We start from the raw sequence: 18,464 nt of genomic DNA, 5'->3' as shown, positions 1-18,464 counted from the left end.
GTCATCATTAATGTCAGAAGTGAAAGAGAAGCAAGATCAAGATCCCATATTGCTTGAGTTGAAGGCAATTGTTCAAAAGCAAAGAGTATTAGCTTTTGAACAAGGGGGAGATGGTGTTTTGAGATTTCAAGGTAGATTGTGCGTACCTATGGTAGATGGACTCCAAGAGAGGATTATGGAGGAAGCTCACAGCTCCAGATATTCTATTCATCCGGGTTCCACCAAGATCTATCGTGATTTGCGTGAAGTTTATTGGTGGAATGGCATGAAGAAGGCATTGCTGAGTTTGTTGCTAAGTGTCCAAATTGCCAACAAGTGAAAGTTGAACACCAAAGGCCCGGTGGTTTGGCTCAGAGGATAGAACTTCCAGAGTGGAAGTGGGAGATGATCAATATGGATTTCATCACAGGGTTGCCAAGGTCTCGCAGACAGCATGATTCTATTTGGGTAATTGTCGACCGAATGACAAAGTCAGCTCATTTTCTATCGGTAAAGACTACCAATACAACAGAAGATTATGCCAAGTTGTTTGTTTAAGAGATAGTGAGACTTCATGGAGTCCCAATCTCCATTATTTCAGATAGAGGTGCACAATTTACTGCACAGTTCTAGAAATCTTTTCAGAAGGGCTTGGGTTTAAAGGTGAACTTAAGTACTGCCTTTTACCCTCAGACTGATGGGCAAGCAGAGCTCACTATTCAGACCTTAGAGGATATGTTGAGGGCTTGTGTAATCGATTTCAAAGGGAGTTGGGATGATCACCTACCTCTCATTGAATTTGCCTACAACAACAGTTATCACTCTAGCATCCAGATGGCTTCATATTAAGCTCTTTATGGGAGAAGATGTAGATCTCCTATTGGATGGTTTGAAGTTGGTGAAGCACAGTTGATAGGACCAGATTTAGTTCACCAAGCTATGGAGAAGGTGAAAGTGATTCAAGAGAGGTTGAAAACGGCACAGAGTCGTCAGAAATCCTACACCGATGTTAGGAGAAGGGTGTTAGAATTTGAAATAGACGATTGGGTATATTTGAAGGTTTCACCCATGAAAGGCGTTATGAGGTTTGGTAAGAAGGGGAAACTTAGTCCCCGGTATATTGGACCTTATCGCATAGCCAAGAGGATTGGCAATGTTGCTTATGAGTTGGAGTTACCACAGGAACTAGCAGCGGTTCATCCGGTATTTCACATCTCCATGTTGAAGAAGTGCATAGGTGATCCTTCATTGATCCTACCGACTGAAAGTATCAAGATCAAGGATAACTTATCTTATGAGGAGGTTCTTGTTCAAATTTTGGATCGTCAAGTTCGTAGGTTGAGAACGAAAGATGTAGCCTCAGTCAAGGTCCTATGGAGGAACCAATTTGTTGAGGAAGCTACTTGGGAAGCCGAAGAAGACATGAAGAAGAGATATTCATATCTCTTTGAATCCGCAGATCAAGGTATTAATTTCCTTCTTAGTGCTCTTTAAAATTATAGTGGGCATGTTGTTGTTGTTGTTGTTGTTGTTGTTGTTGCATGATTGCTTGTTGGGTGTTTGAATTGATGTTACACCATTAGCCTTGTAAGAGTAACCTCATTCGAGGACGAATGTTCCCAAGGGGGAGATATTGTAACATCTGACAATTTAAAATGAATATGAAGAAGCTTGAAATTGGAAGTAGTCATTTTTGGAAAAATTCAGAATTTGGAAATTTGGCTAAGTTCAGAATCTAGAAATTTGGCTAAATTCAAAATCTGGAAATTTGGCTAAGTGTGGAAATCAGTGAGTTTTTTGGCCAACTTTGAACAGTAATAACTCCAAGCTCAGGATGATCCAGGAGTAGCTCCAGTTATGTTTGGAAAGCCCTTGGAACGATCTTTCCAACGCCACCGAGTTTGCTCGATTCCGAGTTCGTATGAACGAGTTATGCCCTTTGAAAGTTGGGCAGTTGGCAGGGAGTCCGTCCGGAAATTTAAGGGCATTTTGGTCTTTTCACAAATCATTTCTTTTGAGGTTATATTGTTGTGTTAGGCTGATTGTGGATCATTCTTATTCCATTTTAAAAGAGTAAGAGTTAGGGTTCTTGAGGGTGAAGAAGAGAAGAAGGAGAGAAAGAAGAGAAGAAGAAGAGGAGATCAAGGAGTTTCCGTCAAAGATCATCGTGGAAATCATCGGGGGTGATCCCTATAAGGTATGTGAGTTTTTTGTGTGGGTTGATCCTTTCCCCCACACACCAAGCTCATTTTATGATTTGAGAAAATATTGGATTTGTTGTTGAAGTTGTTAGTTGTTGTTGATGTTGTTAGTTGTGTTGTGGAAGTTATTGTTGGTTGTGGGACATGATTTGGTTGTGTTCTTGAGTTGAATCTCTTGTATGTTGAGGGATTTTATGATCCTTAGTGTTGGTTGGTTCATACCCCCACACACCAACTCGTTTTTAATTCCAAGAAAAGATTTATTTTGGTTGTTGAAGTTGTTGGTTGTGTTGTTGAAGTTCTTGCTGATTTGGGACAGGATTTGGTTGTGTTTTTGAGTGGAATTCACTGTATGTTGAGGGGTTTATGACCCCAAGTGTTTGGGAAAAGAACCTTTGAAGTTAAGAGGGTTTAGAGTTGGCAACATGAAGGAGAAAAGTCAGGCTGCTTTCAGGAAACAAGTCTGCGTTGCAGCTGTGTTTCCTCTGTGAACAAAATCTTATCTGTTTTCAGAATTAAATTTTGAAATTCTTCTTAAGTTTAGCTGTCCTAAATTATTCCTAATCATCATGGGGTCCTTCCAAACTCAAATCATTACCCTTGAATACATAATCTAATTCAAGGAGAGTTAGTTCCAAGTCAAGTAAAGTTAGAAGTCAAGTGAAGTTAAGAGTTAAGCTTAGAATTGAAGTAAGTCAAAGCAAGTTTTCAAAGTTGTTCAAGAGTCTTTAGTGAATGTTTTAGCTTCAATTTTTTAGACTTGAGTTTCAAGTCAAGTCAAAAGTTAAGAGTTTCACATCAAGCCAAGAGTTCAAGTAAAGTAAAGAGTTTAAAGTTGAGTTCATTTCTCAAAGTTATTAGGGAACTATGTATTCCCAAAGAAGTTTTAAAGAAATGTCTTTACATTTGAACAAGGTTGGAAACTGAGATTTCCAAAGAGCCTTCGGGCTAGTTTTTGAGTAATTATCTCATATCAGCAGGAATAAATATGTTTTAAAAACATAAGAGCCAGTACATTTTTGGGAGTAGTATCGAGCACCGAATTGGGGGAGCGTTCAAAGAAGCCACAGCCCCCATAGAACCATGTTAGCCACCATGGGTAGAAAAGGATCATACTTTTTAGATGAATCCTTTTCAGATTAGACTAGTGGATCCATTAGGCAGTTTAGGTCTTATTCCTTTGGCCGAGTATAAGATGCTCTGGCAGCGTGAGGTCGATCGCTGTATCATCACTATAGCTCTTATGTGATGGTTGTCGGTTAGAGAAGCTCCCACAACAATTATTGTATTTTTATACACATAAATTATTGTATTTTATATACATCAATTCGATTGTATTTCTATATACATCTCAGGCTTATTGTATCCTTGTATACACACAGAGTTTATAGCATGTTTTAAACAATCTTTCTTTATATCACACTTGTTTTAAATTGTCTTATATTGAAAGAAGTCAGTCAGGTTGAGTTGAGTTGAGCAAGGTAAACTTTTCAGTTTCTTCCAAATTTCCTTCTAGCCTATGTTGCTTAGTTTTCCAGCTCGCATACTCGTACATTCCATGTACTGATGCCAGTTGGCCTGCATCGTCTTATGATGCAGATACAGGTACCCCAGATCAGCATCCTGCACGTCGTTGATCCAACTGAGCATTCCAGAGTCAGTGGTGAGCCTCCTTGCATTCCGGAGGACTCAATTATTTTGTGTTCTTAGTTTTTGTTTTATTAGGATGTTGCGGGGTCTATCCCAACATCCATCTCAGTATTTTAGAGGCTTCATAGACAGACAGTCAGTCAGTTAGTTTTGAGTCTCTCATCTATGTATATATGTAAATATTCTATTTTGAGATTCGAGTTGCCTTTATGGCCATATTTTATAAGTTAAGTTGTTTTGTAAAATTGCATTGCATTGAGTTATTCTTTTGGGTTAGGTTTCCGCTGAGTTAAGAAAGCCTGGCCAAGGGTTCGCTTGGGGCCAAAAATGGTCTCCGGGTGCCAGTCCCGCCCAGGGCGTAGGCTTGGGGCGTGACAAGAAGTTAAAGAAGTGAGTCAAGGTAAGTCTTTAAAGTTATTCAAGAGTCTTTATTGAATGTTTTAACTTCATTTTAAGGCTCAAGTTTCAAGTCAAGAAAAGAGTAAGAGTCAAGAGTTGCAAGTTGAGTAAAGAGTTTAAAGTTGAGTTCATTTCTCAAAAGTATTAGGGAACTATGTATTCCCAAAGAAGTTTCTAAATGTTTTTACATTTGAGTAAGAAATGAACTATGATTCCAAAAGAGCCTTTGGGCTAGTTTTCAAGAAAAAGGAACATTGTTTCCAAGTGAGCCTTCGGGCAAAGTTTTGAGTAATTATCTCAAATAAAGAAAGATGTGTTTAAAACACTTATGAGCTAAGTATTTTTTTGGGAGTAGTCTTGAGCACCGAATTGGGGACACGAGTTCATATTAACTCAACTCTCCATAAGAACCATGCGCCAACATGGGAGTTAACGGGTCATACTTTTTAGATGATCACGTAAGATTAAACTAGTGGATCCACTTAGTAAAGTTAGCTTCCTATATCACGGCAAGGTATTGGATGGTCCTTGGGCAACATGAGGTAAAACGTTGTATCACCACTAGGGCTCACAGTGGTGATTGTCCGTTAAAGAATCTCCAACTAAAGTTATATTACTTTTATATAAGTAAAGTTGAGTTTGTTATCGTTTTATTCTTAACGAACTAAGTTGTTTACACTATGTTTTTTTACAAGCTTTATATATTGCATGTGTCTTATTGCTTTATACATTGAGTTCAGTTATTCGTGAGTTGAACAGAGCCAAGGTAAGAGTTCCTTTGTACTCCTTCCGAGCTTAAGTTATGGTTTAGCTTTCCAGCTCTCATACTTGTACATTCAATGTACTGAAGCCAGTTGGCCTGCATCTTATGACGATGCAGACACAGGTACCCAGGGTCAGCATTCAGTACGCCGTTGATCCAGTTGAGCACTCCAGCGTCAGTGGTGAGCCTCTTTGTGTTCCGGAGGACTCGATTATGTTGTTCTTTTAGTTTTGTTTTATTAGGACGTTGCGGGTCTGTCCCAACATCCATCTCAGTATTATAGAGGCTTCATAGATAGTCAGTCAATTGGTTTTGAGTCTCTCATCTATGCATATATGTAAATATTCTATTTTGAGACTCGAGTTACCTTTTTGGCCAGATTTTATCAATTAGGTTGTTTTATAACCTTGCATTGTATTGAGCTATGCTGTCGATTTAAGTTTCCGTTGAGTTAAGAAAGCCAGGCCAGGGATTCGCTTGGGGGCCAACAATGGTCTTCGAGTGCCGGCCACGTCCAGGGTGTAGGTTCGGGGCGTGACAGTTGTGACCTTTTTGAAGGGTTGTAACTTTTCAAAAAGTTGTGACATTTCCGGTAAGGCACAATAAGCATTTGTTCACACTACCCTTTTTGTCTATAAATAGAGGAATTTCCTCTCATTTTAAAACAACGAAAATTCTGAACTTCTTCTTCTCCTTTTGCACAATTAAATATTCATGTACTTTGCTCCTGTTGAGTGGCTCACTGATACCATTGTTTTTGTATCAATACACTTGTGAATAGAATCGTTCCATCATGAGAGGATCTATTTCTTTAAATCTCGAGTACTAGAGGGGGATAATTTTCTTAAGGGAACATTGTGCATTCAGTGAACTCAATTTTTTCCTTTCTGTTTCATTCTATTGTTATAGATCCTGGTATATTTTTTTACGGTCATTAATTTATGCTTATGATATTAATTGTTGTTTTTGAGTACATGTTTAAACCTTTTGTTTATGTTTCTGTAAAGTTATTGTTATAAATATTTGTTAGTACAGATAGATATTATTTATTTATTAGAAATAATTTCCCAAAAATATCAAATAGTAACACTTACCGGAGGCAAAATGATAAATTATAAAATCAAATTAAAGATGATTGATTGAAGGATAAATGATAAGATGTTATAATTATCATTTTCCTTTATATTATTAATGTTTGTTACTACGTAATCTTGTATGTAAGACAACATAGTGTTTTAGTTTTAATGACGGATAGATTTTAAATATTATTTTATAAATTTTATGATATCTAATTTCCACACGAAGCATGGATAATTTTACTAATAATAATAATAATAATAATCATTTCATAGTGTGTAGCTTTTAGTTATTTGTCTTTTGAATTTCCTCCAATCAAAATATAATAATAATCATTTCACAGTGTGTAGCTTTTATTTATTTTGTCTTTTGAGTTTTCTTGGATCATAATATTGTTATGTAGTATAATTATATTTATATGTTTCATTCCACTATATAAAGTCCACAATAGAGTGATACTTTTTACTTAGTTTTGTTCGATCAGAGATTTCGTCTTTCCCATAAAAAAATATTTGTCCTTTCTCGTCTTATTCTACTCAGCAACATCTGAATAGGTATATTCATGGTGTACATTAATTTCTCCTTTGCTGCTTATCAATATTAGTTGTAGCTTGTGGAAAATATGTTTCCTTTAATTTTCATACTATTTGAGTCGTTTATTTTATGTTATGACTGTCAATTTGATTTGTTATTTTGAAAAGTCAACTGTCAATATCTCACACATAATTGTGTTATATTTTACAATACAATTATATGTACACAACTTAACAAATTATTTTTTTACAGATGATAGAATTAATAATTTTGAATCAAGCAAAGGAGACAGGGTACATTTACATGTAATTAGTTATGATAAGTAAATCTTTCCATAATTATTATTTTTGTAACAAATAATAATTCATTTATTTATTGTAGGTTTACACCGTGAAATGGATAATGATTTACTATTCATAGTAAGGAAGTATGTTGATCGAATTTATGTACAATTTTTATTAAATACTACTTTCCTTTGATGACAACTTCTTAATATATATGCAACTGTAAGAAGGTGGAGGTTGTTATTTCTTAAAAAGAAAGGCAAAAATTATAAGACATGAAACATTTTACAACCATGACACCAACATTTTAAATTATTTATTGTGACATAATATAAAACTTTTAATAAGTTGAATATTCGATGTATATTATAAGAATTGCATATTTAAAGTCGTTAGAGTAATTTACTTTTGAAATTCAGTTGATAGCAATATATATGATGTACCTTGCAATTAATAATTTAGGTTGAATCGACTCATAATTCATTAATTTGAGCTTGTATTTATTCTTCAAATTCAATGTAATTCATCACATCACATATCTATATTACCTTAAATGCATGAACTCCTAACTTGGATGTTAAATTACTATAATACCCCTAACTTAGGTTGTGATTTTTCTGATAAGTTGTGACTTTTTTCAAAGGGTTGTGATTTTTTGATGAGTTGTGACTTTTCCAAAGAGTTGTGACTTTTCCAAAGGGTTGTGACTTCCCGGAAAGGTCATGACTTTTCAGATAAGACAAAAAAAAATACTTGTTCATACTACCCTTTGTTGACTATAAATAGAGGGGTTTCCTCTCATTTTCAACCCCAATTTTTTTTTTACTCTTCTTCCTCTTGCATTTAAAAATATTTCGTGTGATTTATTGTCATTAAGTGAGTTTGAAGTTTAGCGGAATATGAGGTACCACTGTAATGATGAAGTAAATTGTACTATCCTAAGAGGGTATATTCCTTAACCTCTAGTACTTGAGGAAAATAATTTTGATGATAAAATAATTTTTTTTTGCTTAGTATAAACATTAGTATGTAATGTTCAAATATATGAAGTTAACATGATGAAGTCTAAATTCATTTGTGTTTTTTTAACAATTTCTCTTGTGATGTAAATATATGCTTCTGAATATACTTTTCAAAAATTATTTAACTTTTCAAGAGTTAGAGAATTGTCACGATTTTTTTTTGATGTTCAAGACAAAGGAATGACTTTATTTATCAATGCTACTTATGTGATTTAGATTGTCAGGAAGTTTGCTTCAAAATAGTTATTACTATATATACATTGCCCTTTTGTTTTACTGATTTACTATTTCTTAATATTTAAGTATTTTTGACGAAGAAAAGTTTATATGACTTGTAATAATGCCAATTGAAGTTTGTAATAGTTTAATTTTTATTTTAGTCTAAATTCATTTGTTTTTGTTAACAATTTCTCTTGTGATGTAGATATATGCTTCTAAATATCTTATTCTAAAATCATTGAACTTCTCAAGAGTTAGAGAATAGTCACGATTTGATTTTTTGATGCCCAAGACAAAAAAATGACTTTATTTATCAATGTTACTTATGTGATTTAGATTATCAGGAAGTTTGCTTCAAAATAGTTATTACGATATAAACATTGCCCTTTTGTTTTACTAATTTACTATTTCAGTATATTCGAAGAAGAAAAATTCATATGACTTGTAATAACGGCAATTGAAGTTCGTATTAGTTTAATTTTTTATTGTAGTCTAAATTCATTTGTTTTTGTTAACAATTTCTCTTGTGATGTAGATATATGTTCCTAAATATCTTTTCAAAAATTAGTAAACTTCTCAAGAGTTAGAGAATTGTCACGATTTGTGTTTTTTACGCTCAAGACAAAATAATGACTTTATTTATCAATGCTAGCTACTTATGTAATTTAGATTGTCATGAAGTTTGCTTCAAAATAGTTGTTACTATATATACAGTGCCCTTTTGTCTTATTGATTTACTATTTCTTAATATTTAAGTATTTTTCACGAAGAAAAGTTTATATGACTTGTAATAACATCAGTTGAAGTTTGTAATAGTTTAATTTTTATTGTAGTCTAAATTCATTTGTTTTTGTTAACAATTTCTCTTGTGATGTAGATATATGCTTCTGAATATCTTATTCTAAAATATGAACTTCTCAAGAGTTAGAGAATAGTCACGATTTATTTTTTGATGCCCAAGACAGAAAAATGACTTTATTTATCAATGTTACTTATGTGATTTAGATTGTCAGGAAGTTTGCTTCAAAATAGTTATTACGATATAAACAATGCCCTTTTGTTTTACTAATTTACTATTTCTTAATATTTCAGTATTTTCGAAGAAGAAAAATTCATATGACTTCTAATAATGACAATTGAAGTTTGTATTATTTTAATTTTTATTGTAGTCTAAATTCATTTGTTTTTGTTAACAATTTCTCTTGTGATGTAGATATATGTTCTTGAATATCTTTTCAAAAATTATTAAACTTTTCAAGAATTAGAGAATTGTCACGATTTGTTTTTTTATGCTCAAGACAAAATAATGACTTTATTTATCAATGCTACTTATGTAATTTATATTGTCAGGAAGTTTGCTTCAAAATAGTTACTACTATGTAAACATTGCCATTTTGTTTTTACTAATTTATTATTACTTAATATTTCAGTATTTTCGACAAAGAAAAGTTCATATGACTTCTAATAACGCCAGTTGAAGTTTGTATTAGTTTAATTTTTATTTTTTATGAGATAGATATTTCCATTAATGCAAATCTCTCTCTCTCTCTCTCTCTCTCTCTCTATATATATATATATATATATATATATATATATATATATATATATATATATATATTTATATATTTGGGTAGGTATTTATATATGCCACAAATGTATTATCAAGTTAACAAGATCTTCTAACTATTTCATATTAAAAAATAGAAAACGACTAGTTTTAAGAGTCGCCACTTAATTTTAAAGAGAAATTAAGAAAACTAATTTTTTCCAAAAGATTAAAAACAGAAATCTAATGAAAATATTCAAAGGGGTTCAAAGTTCTTATTAGCATTTCGGGAAGGGTTTGAAAGCACCCGAAATGCCCGCTAATACGCGGTTATCCGACATTTAATTATTTGGCTAAACGATTTTAAGAAAATACACATACTTGAATAAATAGAGATAACAACTTAACACTTGAAATTGTTTTAAAGGGAAAGGGAGATAATATAAGGATATTACTTAAGTACACATATATATCCTCATCTTTTCACTCTGAGGCCTGTTTATCAGCTATAGACACATGTACGTCAATTCCAAGGACTCGTTCTTCGATTCTTCATGACTAGACGACTCAATAAAGGTAGAATTGGGCCTCCGTGGCCCAATAAGAAGATGCAAGGATAGGAGAAAGAGTCCATGAGAACTCGGAGGCATATTTCACATGCACAATAAAATGAAAAGAAAACATAAGTAACGCTCAGAATAAATCATAATAGAAAAATGCAACAGTGATATTTCTAAAAGTAAAACAATAAACCAAAAGAAAAAAGATTTACAGAGGATAATCAAAAGTAAAGAGCCAAGACTTCTTCATCAAAAAGCTAACAACATGCTAATGAACAGAATCAATCCAAATGAATACACATCAACAAGTAGAATATGAAGTAAATTATTAAGAACTAACTTAGACTATAACACTTCAATTTTACCAAATTGACTCTTCTAACAGACATATAATATCAACAGTAAATCTCAAATAAACTCTAAAAAAAGAGAACATTAAATTAACATACCAGATGATCAAACCAAATAAAGAAAACTACCATCGTAGCTGATACATACTCTGTTTAGTGAACAAGATGGAACAAACGGAAATAGTATCTATAATTTCTGGAAAAAAAACAACACATCGAACTAGACCTGAACAACATCTAAGCGACAGGAAACATGATCAAATAAACAAAAAATGGAAGGATCAATCATGCCACAACACAACTATAACAAAGCTAGATTCCACTGATCTAAACAAAATTGTTAATCTAAAACTCGGAGATAAAAGTAAATAAAAAAGGAACAGATCCTTTGACATCTTCAAAGCATGTGACAAACAAAGAACATTATCTCGACAAAACACGAACAAAGCAGTATCAATGCTCTTAACAAGTGAACAAGCCAAAATGAAAATGAGCACAACAACCAATGAACTCGAGAAAGACCATAAACATAGATAACAATCTTAAACAGGCGATAACATCTTTAGAATGAAAACATACACTGCCGATTTCTGAGAGAAATAAGATGATCAAAACAACTTAGACTCAAAACAAGTCAAATGAACTCATCTCGGAATCAACAAGGAATATTTTACGATTCAACACTCATTGGAATACGAATGAAGAAAAAAAAAGGCCAAGAGTTGTTTACCTCTTCTTGAGCAGCGTAACTGAGACCAGAACGAGCAGGGAGCTTTCCACGACAACAACGAGATTTCGAGAACTCCAACGAGCTTCGGCAAACAATGAACAAAGAAAAGAGAACCTCTGTTGAGTATATATGGCTATTTTAAAATTAGTATTTTCTATGAATATCTCTCTTCTAGATCTTTTTCGTTTCCTTTTTTCTCCAACCTTTATATATAAACTATGTTCTCCCACCTCTATTTTTTTTCCACTCCTAAACTGAAGGTAAAAAAGGGCTTTATATAGAGGGAATTAGGGCAGATTGGGGGGAGGGGGGGAGGGGAAATCGGGTGAAGCAAATGGGATGAATTTCCCATTTGAAATTCAAAAAATCTCTAAGAGATAAGGTTGTGAGAGCTGGAATAGTACTAATTTCGTACAATTCCAACGGATTTGAGATGATAGCCGCTCGATCTTAGATGAAGGACGAAGAGGAAACACGATGCTTCCACCTATATCGATTCAGAAAATTATGTACGAGAGGACAAGGACGAGGGGAGAACGACGCACGATGGGATGGATTCGCTGGGCTCCCGTATGGACTGCTGCTCGCATTTCAGTCACGATTTTTGGGCTCCCGCTGCTGGGTTTCACGTGTGGAGAAGAAATCACAGGCAGTGGGGTCGGCTGGTGTGTGTATTGTTGGTTGAAAGAATTGATGGGTCTTTCTTTTTGTATAGAAAAGTGTTGGGTCGGGTTAAGGGATAAAAGTGGGCTGGGAATATTAGTAGGCTGCTTGTAATTTTTATATTGGTGTACGTATTGTGTTTTGGGTTTGTTTAGTGGAGTTAAAAAGAAGGGAAAATTGTACATAATGACAAACTATTAATTCAAATTAAATGGTATAATCACACTTTGATTTAATTGTGTCTTGTAGCAAACTGTTTGCCAGCACCTCTCTCCCTCAAACTCTCGCTCGCCACTATATCCTCTCTCGCTCACTCCCTCTGTGCTCACCTCTCTCGCTTTATACAACAGAATTGTATAAATTGTGTTTATGTTTATATAAAGCGAGAGAAAATTGTATATACACATGCAAATACATATATATTCGTCCTATACACTTATAATTATACAATTAAAATATTCCCCTGCCCAGTTCTCTTTTTCCTTTCTCTCTTTCTCGTTTTATACAACAGAATTGTATAAATTGTGTTTCTGTTTGTATAAAGCGTGAGAAAATTGTATATACACATGCAAATACATATATATTCGTCCTCTACACTTATAATTATTCAATAAAAATATTCCCCTGCCCAGTTTTATGTTTGTATAATGTATAATTTATATTTGTATAAAGCGAAAGAGAGAGCGATTTTTGATATACAAATATTTTTGTCAACGATTTATACAAACGAGAGGCTAACAACAATTTATAAAAATGGCCTGCTGGCGAAATTATACAATTCTGAAGAGGAGCCAACGAATTATACAATTGCTTCTTTTTGTATATATGTATAGCGAAATAGACAGCTTTCAATTGTATATGTATAGCGAATTATACATATATATGTTTGCTATGTAGCGCAATTATGCAAACTTTGCTATAGCATACAAATATGATTTTTTTTGTTTGCTATATGTGAAAGTTGCTCTAAAAAGAATGGGTTTGGGCTAGGAATGTGAGGAAATAGAACCGGTGGGCTGGAAGAATTTAGAATGGGTCCATTGAATTGTGAATATAGTCAAAATGAAATTACTTAGCAAACTCGACTAACAAATAAGTAAAAACGAATTAATATAATTACCCAACAAGCTTCCTAATCTTAACAAACTAAAATAGTTAACTCAAATATAAACTAAATAATTTAAAATATAAACTATTATATAACTTAACTAATTAACCAAATATTTAATTAAAATAAAATCTTTTTGAAACGATTTTTGAATAATCATAAAATATACTAATTATATTTATAATTATGTAAAACATATATATTATCTAAAAATTATAAAAAGCGACAAAACTATTTAAAATAACTTGCAAGCTATATTATTATTATTTTTTTATTTTTTTTAGAAATTTTATAAAACTAATTATTTTAAATCGTTTGAAATTGAAGAATCTCGAAATGATTAATTTATATTGTGGAGGTCCAAAATTGGGTGTCAACAACTGTCCCTCATTTGACTTGGATTGATGAAAGAAATTCGAGGCAAATGAAATTGACGTATTCAATTTTGATCGACCACATATTCATCCTTTAGAAAGAGGGATTTTGGTACGGACTTCAGGAATCATGGCCGAACCCCAGAAACGGGTTTCCTACATATCTCAGACTATATGAGAATTCAGGCCACTTGTTATTTGATAAGCTTGATTTCACGCACGATTCTGAAAGAATTCAAAAGTCATCACGATATCGAATTATGAAGGGACCGAAATGCTCGAGAATAAGATTTAAGAGCGAATGTTGGAATACAGCCGAGTTTTCAACATTGAGCCCACCTACATATCCTTAAACCTTAGGAATCAAGCTGTTTGTAGTTCAACTCAATCGGTTGAAAAAGAAATCTATTATGCAAGATAACATTTGGTCTTGGAGGAGTGGCAGATAAGCCGAGTATGAAAGAGAGGCTTGCAACCTCTTAACTATGAATGTGGGGCCCTTCACATCCATAAGTAAGAGCTTACCCGGACATAATTTCCAAATCTCTTGGTGCATTGTCACTCATAATAGAAAGTTGCTTCCGATGAAAACCAAAACTCTCCGGATGCGAGACAGAAACCGATAAACCTAAAGAAAAACCCAGATGCCTTCTGATAGGGGTGTGGTTTGATTGTGGTGGAAGTCGCCCCTCAGCTCTCGTCCTAAGAGTTTGATACTTCTCTTCAGACTATGTCATAGTTCGCTGCTAAGAAAAAGTTTCACGTTGTGTTGCGTCCTTGTTGATGTCGTCCGCACCTGTGGTTTGATTTGAGAATTCATCCTCTTAGATGCTCTTGACAAAGACTGAAACAAAATTGTTAGTAGAAACTGTAATTGAAAACAGTGGTAGCATCTCTTACTATACATTTTTGTTATCTTCTTGCAAGTTTCTGTGAATACGCCATTGTCTTGGTGTTTTAAAATCACTCTTGCTTTAAGAGATGACATATAGGTATGTTCAGTATATGTCTGCATACTCAAGTAAATAATTAGTAGACGTTGCGCCGCTTTAGCTAGCGGCTTAAATAAAAAAATAATAAAGAAAAATCATTCATATAACAAATGAGTATATCTTAATGGATAGGCATAAACAATTTTTTCAACTAGATGAAAAAATAAAGAAGTATTGAGAGTAAAAGATAATGGATACCGCTTTCGAACACAATATGTCCATTACAACTCATGATTTGCTGAGGATTTGGAGATGTCATTGCTTGTTTTTTGCGTGGCAAACTCCGGTGATCTCTACAATGAGTTAGATGGCTCAATGATTATCCAACTGTAACGAGGTGGATGACTCGATGATTATCCCACTGTATCAAGGTGGATGACTCGATAATAGTCCAACTGTAATGAGGTGGAGGCTCGATGACATTCATTCCTTAGCTCGAGCTAAGAAAAGTTCCACGTTGTCCTGCATCTTTTCTGATGTCATCTGCACCTGTGGTTTGATTTGAGAATTCATCATCTTGGATGCTCTCGACAAAGAATGAGATAAACTCATTAGCATAAACTATAATTTAAATAAAGAAGTGATATGTTTTACCATATTCGACACATGTTCTTTTCTATAAATATTCTAACGTCAGCCTCCATCTATGTTGACGTAGTAGATGATGACTTGATATGATGTGGATGACGATGCTTCATTGATCAAAAGATGATGATCCATTGGTAGGATGATGATGATCCATTGGTAGTATAATGCTGCTACATGATAGGATGATGATGCCCCATTGGTAGGATGATGCTGATGTTCCATTGATAGGATGATGATTCTTTGTTGATGATCCATTGGTAGGATTATGTTGATGATCTATTGATAGGATTATGTTGATGCTCCATTGATAGGACGATGATTCTCCGTTGATGATCCATTGGTAAGATTATGTTGATGCTCCATTGATAGGATGATGATTCTTCATTAATGATCCATTGGTAGGATTATGCTGATCCATTGGCAGGATGATAATATTCCATCGATGAAATGATGGTGATGTCCTTCTGGGTGGTGGTACTATCTCATTTGATAATACTGTAGAAATGTCCCTCTAAGGGTTTCACATTACCGTGTCTGATATCGACACGATTTGTGAATATTCTTCAAACATTCTTGATGCTGAAAAATGTAATTTGATGTCATTGTAGATGCTTGTTTGAAAGTGATGCTTTCACCTGTTCATATTTGAACATTTGTACTCATTGTGACTAATATTTTGCTGGACATTTGAATGAGGTGTTGTTGCTCATATTCTGAAATGTTTCATTTTTCTTCTAAAAAACTTCAATGACTTTCCTGCATCCACAGAAAAGTTGTCAATTTTGGGGAGCTCCTCGCCCTTTTGACTTCTCCATATTCATTGAATAGAGGAATATGATGATCTTGAGGTGAACTTATAGACCTGCATCCACAGAAAAATTATTAGTTTTTAAGACAAACTGATCTGTGTTGAGTTCTTCAATTGCTCGCTCCTTGTCTTGATATCTTCGATTGATCACTCTGATCTCTTGCTTCTCAATAGACATAAGATGAAATTATACAAAATATTTGTCATATCAAAAGCCTTAAGAGGATTTTCAAAAAAACAACTTGGAAAATGTCACTGTCAAATGTCTTGTCATGCATAGCTTAAATGAACGTCCTTAGTTTGAAATTTTGGTGTATCTGATAGCTTGTTCTGGATAATTCAAAAATCCTTAAAGCTTGGGAAATTTCTGACACAATCCTACCGAAATCTGCTATAAATGAAAGGTTTTGTAGTTGACTCTAAGATCCAAAGGTGTCGGAGATTGCTGTAGTTGACATTGAACTTTAGCGATGCTTGAGAAATTTGAAGTTAGCTTTAAACTTCTAATATGCTTGAAATATTCAAAATTTACTACAAACTTCTAATGATGCTTGAAGAAATTTTTGTGGTCATCCTCAAAAATTTATGTCCTAGTTAGTTGTCTTGGGATATCTCTAACTGTTGATATATGACTTGTAGAATTTTTAAGACCCTTTCAAAAATTTTGTCCCAGTTGCGATTCTCAATGTATCTTCAATCTTGACTTGTTGTGGAGATCTTCTTTTTTGAGAATTTTTTAGTTCCTCTCAAAAATTCTGTCTCAGTTTCTATTGTAAAGAAAAATAGAAATCTTATGGGAGATATGACCGAGCCGTTGTGGTACCTACGTATCCCGTTGATGCAGGAATCAGGTCAAACGTAGTTCCCATCTTAAGGATTAAAAAATAAGAAAATTTAACTAAGGAAACTACTGAGGCCGACACAGGCCGCTTACGTATCTCAGTTTTGAGAATTCAGGTCAAACGTAATTCAAATACAAAAGGGAAATATTGAAAATATATGAAGGGGTGACCGAAGCCGACATAGGCCTCCTACGTATCTCATTCTTGAGAATTCAGGTCAGACGTAGTTCATTACAAGAGATAAATTTCTAACTACAAAACATAAGACGATTACAAACAAATACATCAATGTATTTTCTTAAGTAAAATGTTGAGTTCCCTTTTTCGAGCTTCTCTCAGATGGACCCTGATTCTAACTTCTTTGACACGGTCATTCTTTGCAATATTTGTCTGATCCAAATTCGACTTATCTTGAGTCTCGAACTATTTCAAAACTTGACAAGGTGTTCGAATATCATGATATTATCATCATACTCTTCAAATTCATCTTCATCTACTTCATTTTTGTTCATTCAACTTGTGACATGACATGATATTGACAGATTTATAAAAAAAACTTTTACTGAAACAAAAACAAATATTGTTAGATAGCAGAATTAAAGCAAATAAAATAAATTTTCGTAATAGAAGAGGCCTTCATTGAAAACAGGGAAATACGAACTTTGGCCATGACCATGAGTCATTTTGCCTTTTTCAAAACATTACGAGGGAAATTAAAACTTAAACAAGTAAAATTGCATAAAAGGTGGGTCTCGAGACTCTTTCGAACTACCACCGATTTTAGAAATAGCATAAAATTCATCTTTGTCTATCAAAATGAGCAAGGAATCAAGAGTGGAGTGGAAGTCCAATTAAGAACTTGCTCCATTGGCTCGGTATCTCGTATGCCTGATGTCTCGATCATCCTCTTGGGCGCAACATCACCTTCTTAAAAAAGATCCCCAATTCCTTCTACAAGACCGTCATCATTGGCATATTCCTCTACCAGAAAGAACTGACGTAAATGAGGCAAATACTTTGGTGGAATATGATTAATCCCCTTATTGTTCTGACCCTCTCTTGACACAGAAGCAAAAGCTTGATAGAGTGTCATGCTCGTAAAATTGAGTTTCTCACTTATGCTTGGAGAAACTACAACTTTCTCGAGGTTGTCAGGACCAATCGGGACTATCGCCTTTACCATGCAGCACTCATCCTCCGTCTTTATCAATAGTGGCACCTCCATAGTTCGGTAGAGGATTACTGTTGACGTTGGGTACAGTGGTCTCGACCATTTTCTGGTCGATCAAGTCCTGAATCATGTGCTTCAAATTAATACAGTCTTCAGTATCATGCCCAACACCGTTGGAATGATATGCACATCTTCGATCGGCTCGATAAAATCTTGAGCTAGTATCAACTAGCTTAGGCTTGATTGGATGAATAATACCTACCGCACTCAATCGCTCAAACAACATCGTCCGACTTTCAATAAGAGGAGTAAACTTTCGAGCAGGTTTCTTCTCAAGACATGGACGATGGGAATCATAACTGCCTTGCTGAGGGGGAGGCATTTGATGATAATTTGGGGCATTTTGACGGGGAGGTGCTTCAGGCTTTGGGTCAATCATGTTAATAGTGAATGCTCCACGATTCATCAGTGAATTACCATTGGCATCAGAATTGACAGCTTGAAGGGTGACAATTCTTTGATCAATTAAGTCTTGAATTTTATGCTTCAAGTTGATGCAATCCTTAGTGGTATGTCCAGCACCCCCTGAATGTTAAGCACAATG

The sequence above is a fragment of the Solanum verrucosum genome, unplaced genomic scaffold (assembly GCF_900185275.1).
Source record: "Solanum verrucosum unplaced genomic scaffold, falcon-dt-bn FXZP01000153.1, whole genome shotgun sequence".
Classification (NCBI taxonomy): domain Eukaryota; kingdom Viridiplantae; phylum Streptophyta; class Magnoliopsida; order Solanales; family Solanaceae; genus Solanum; species Solanum verrucosum.
The sequence above is the reverse complement of the archived record's forward strand: the minus strand, read 5'-3'. Positions refer to the sequence as shown.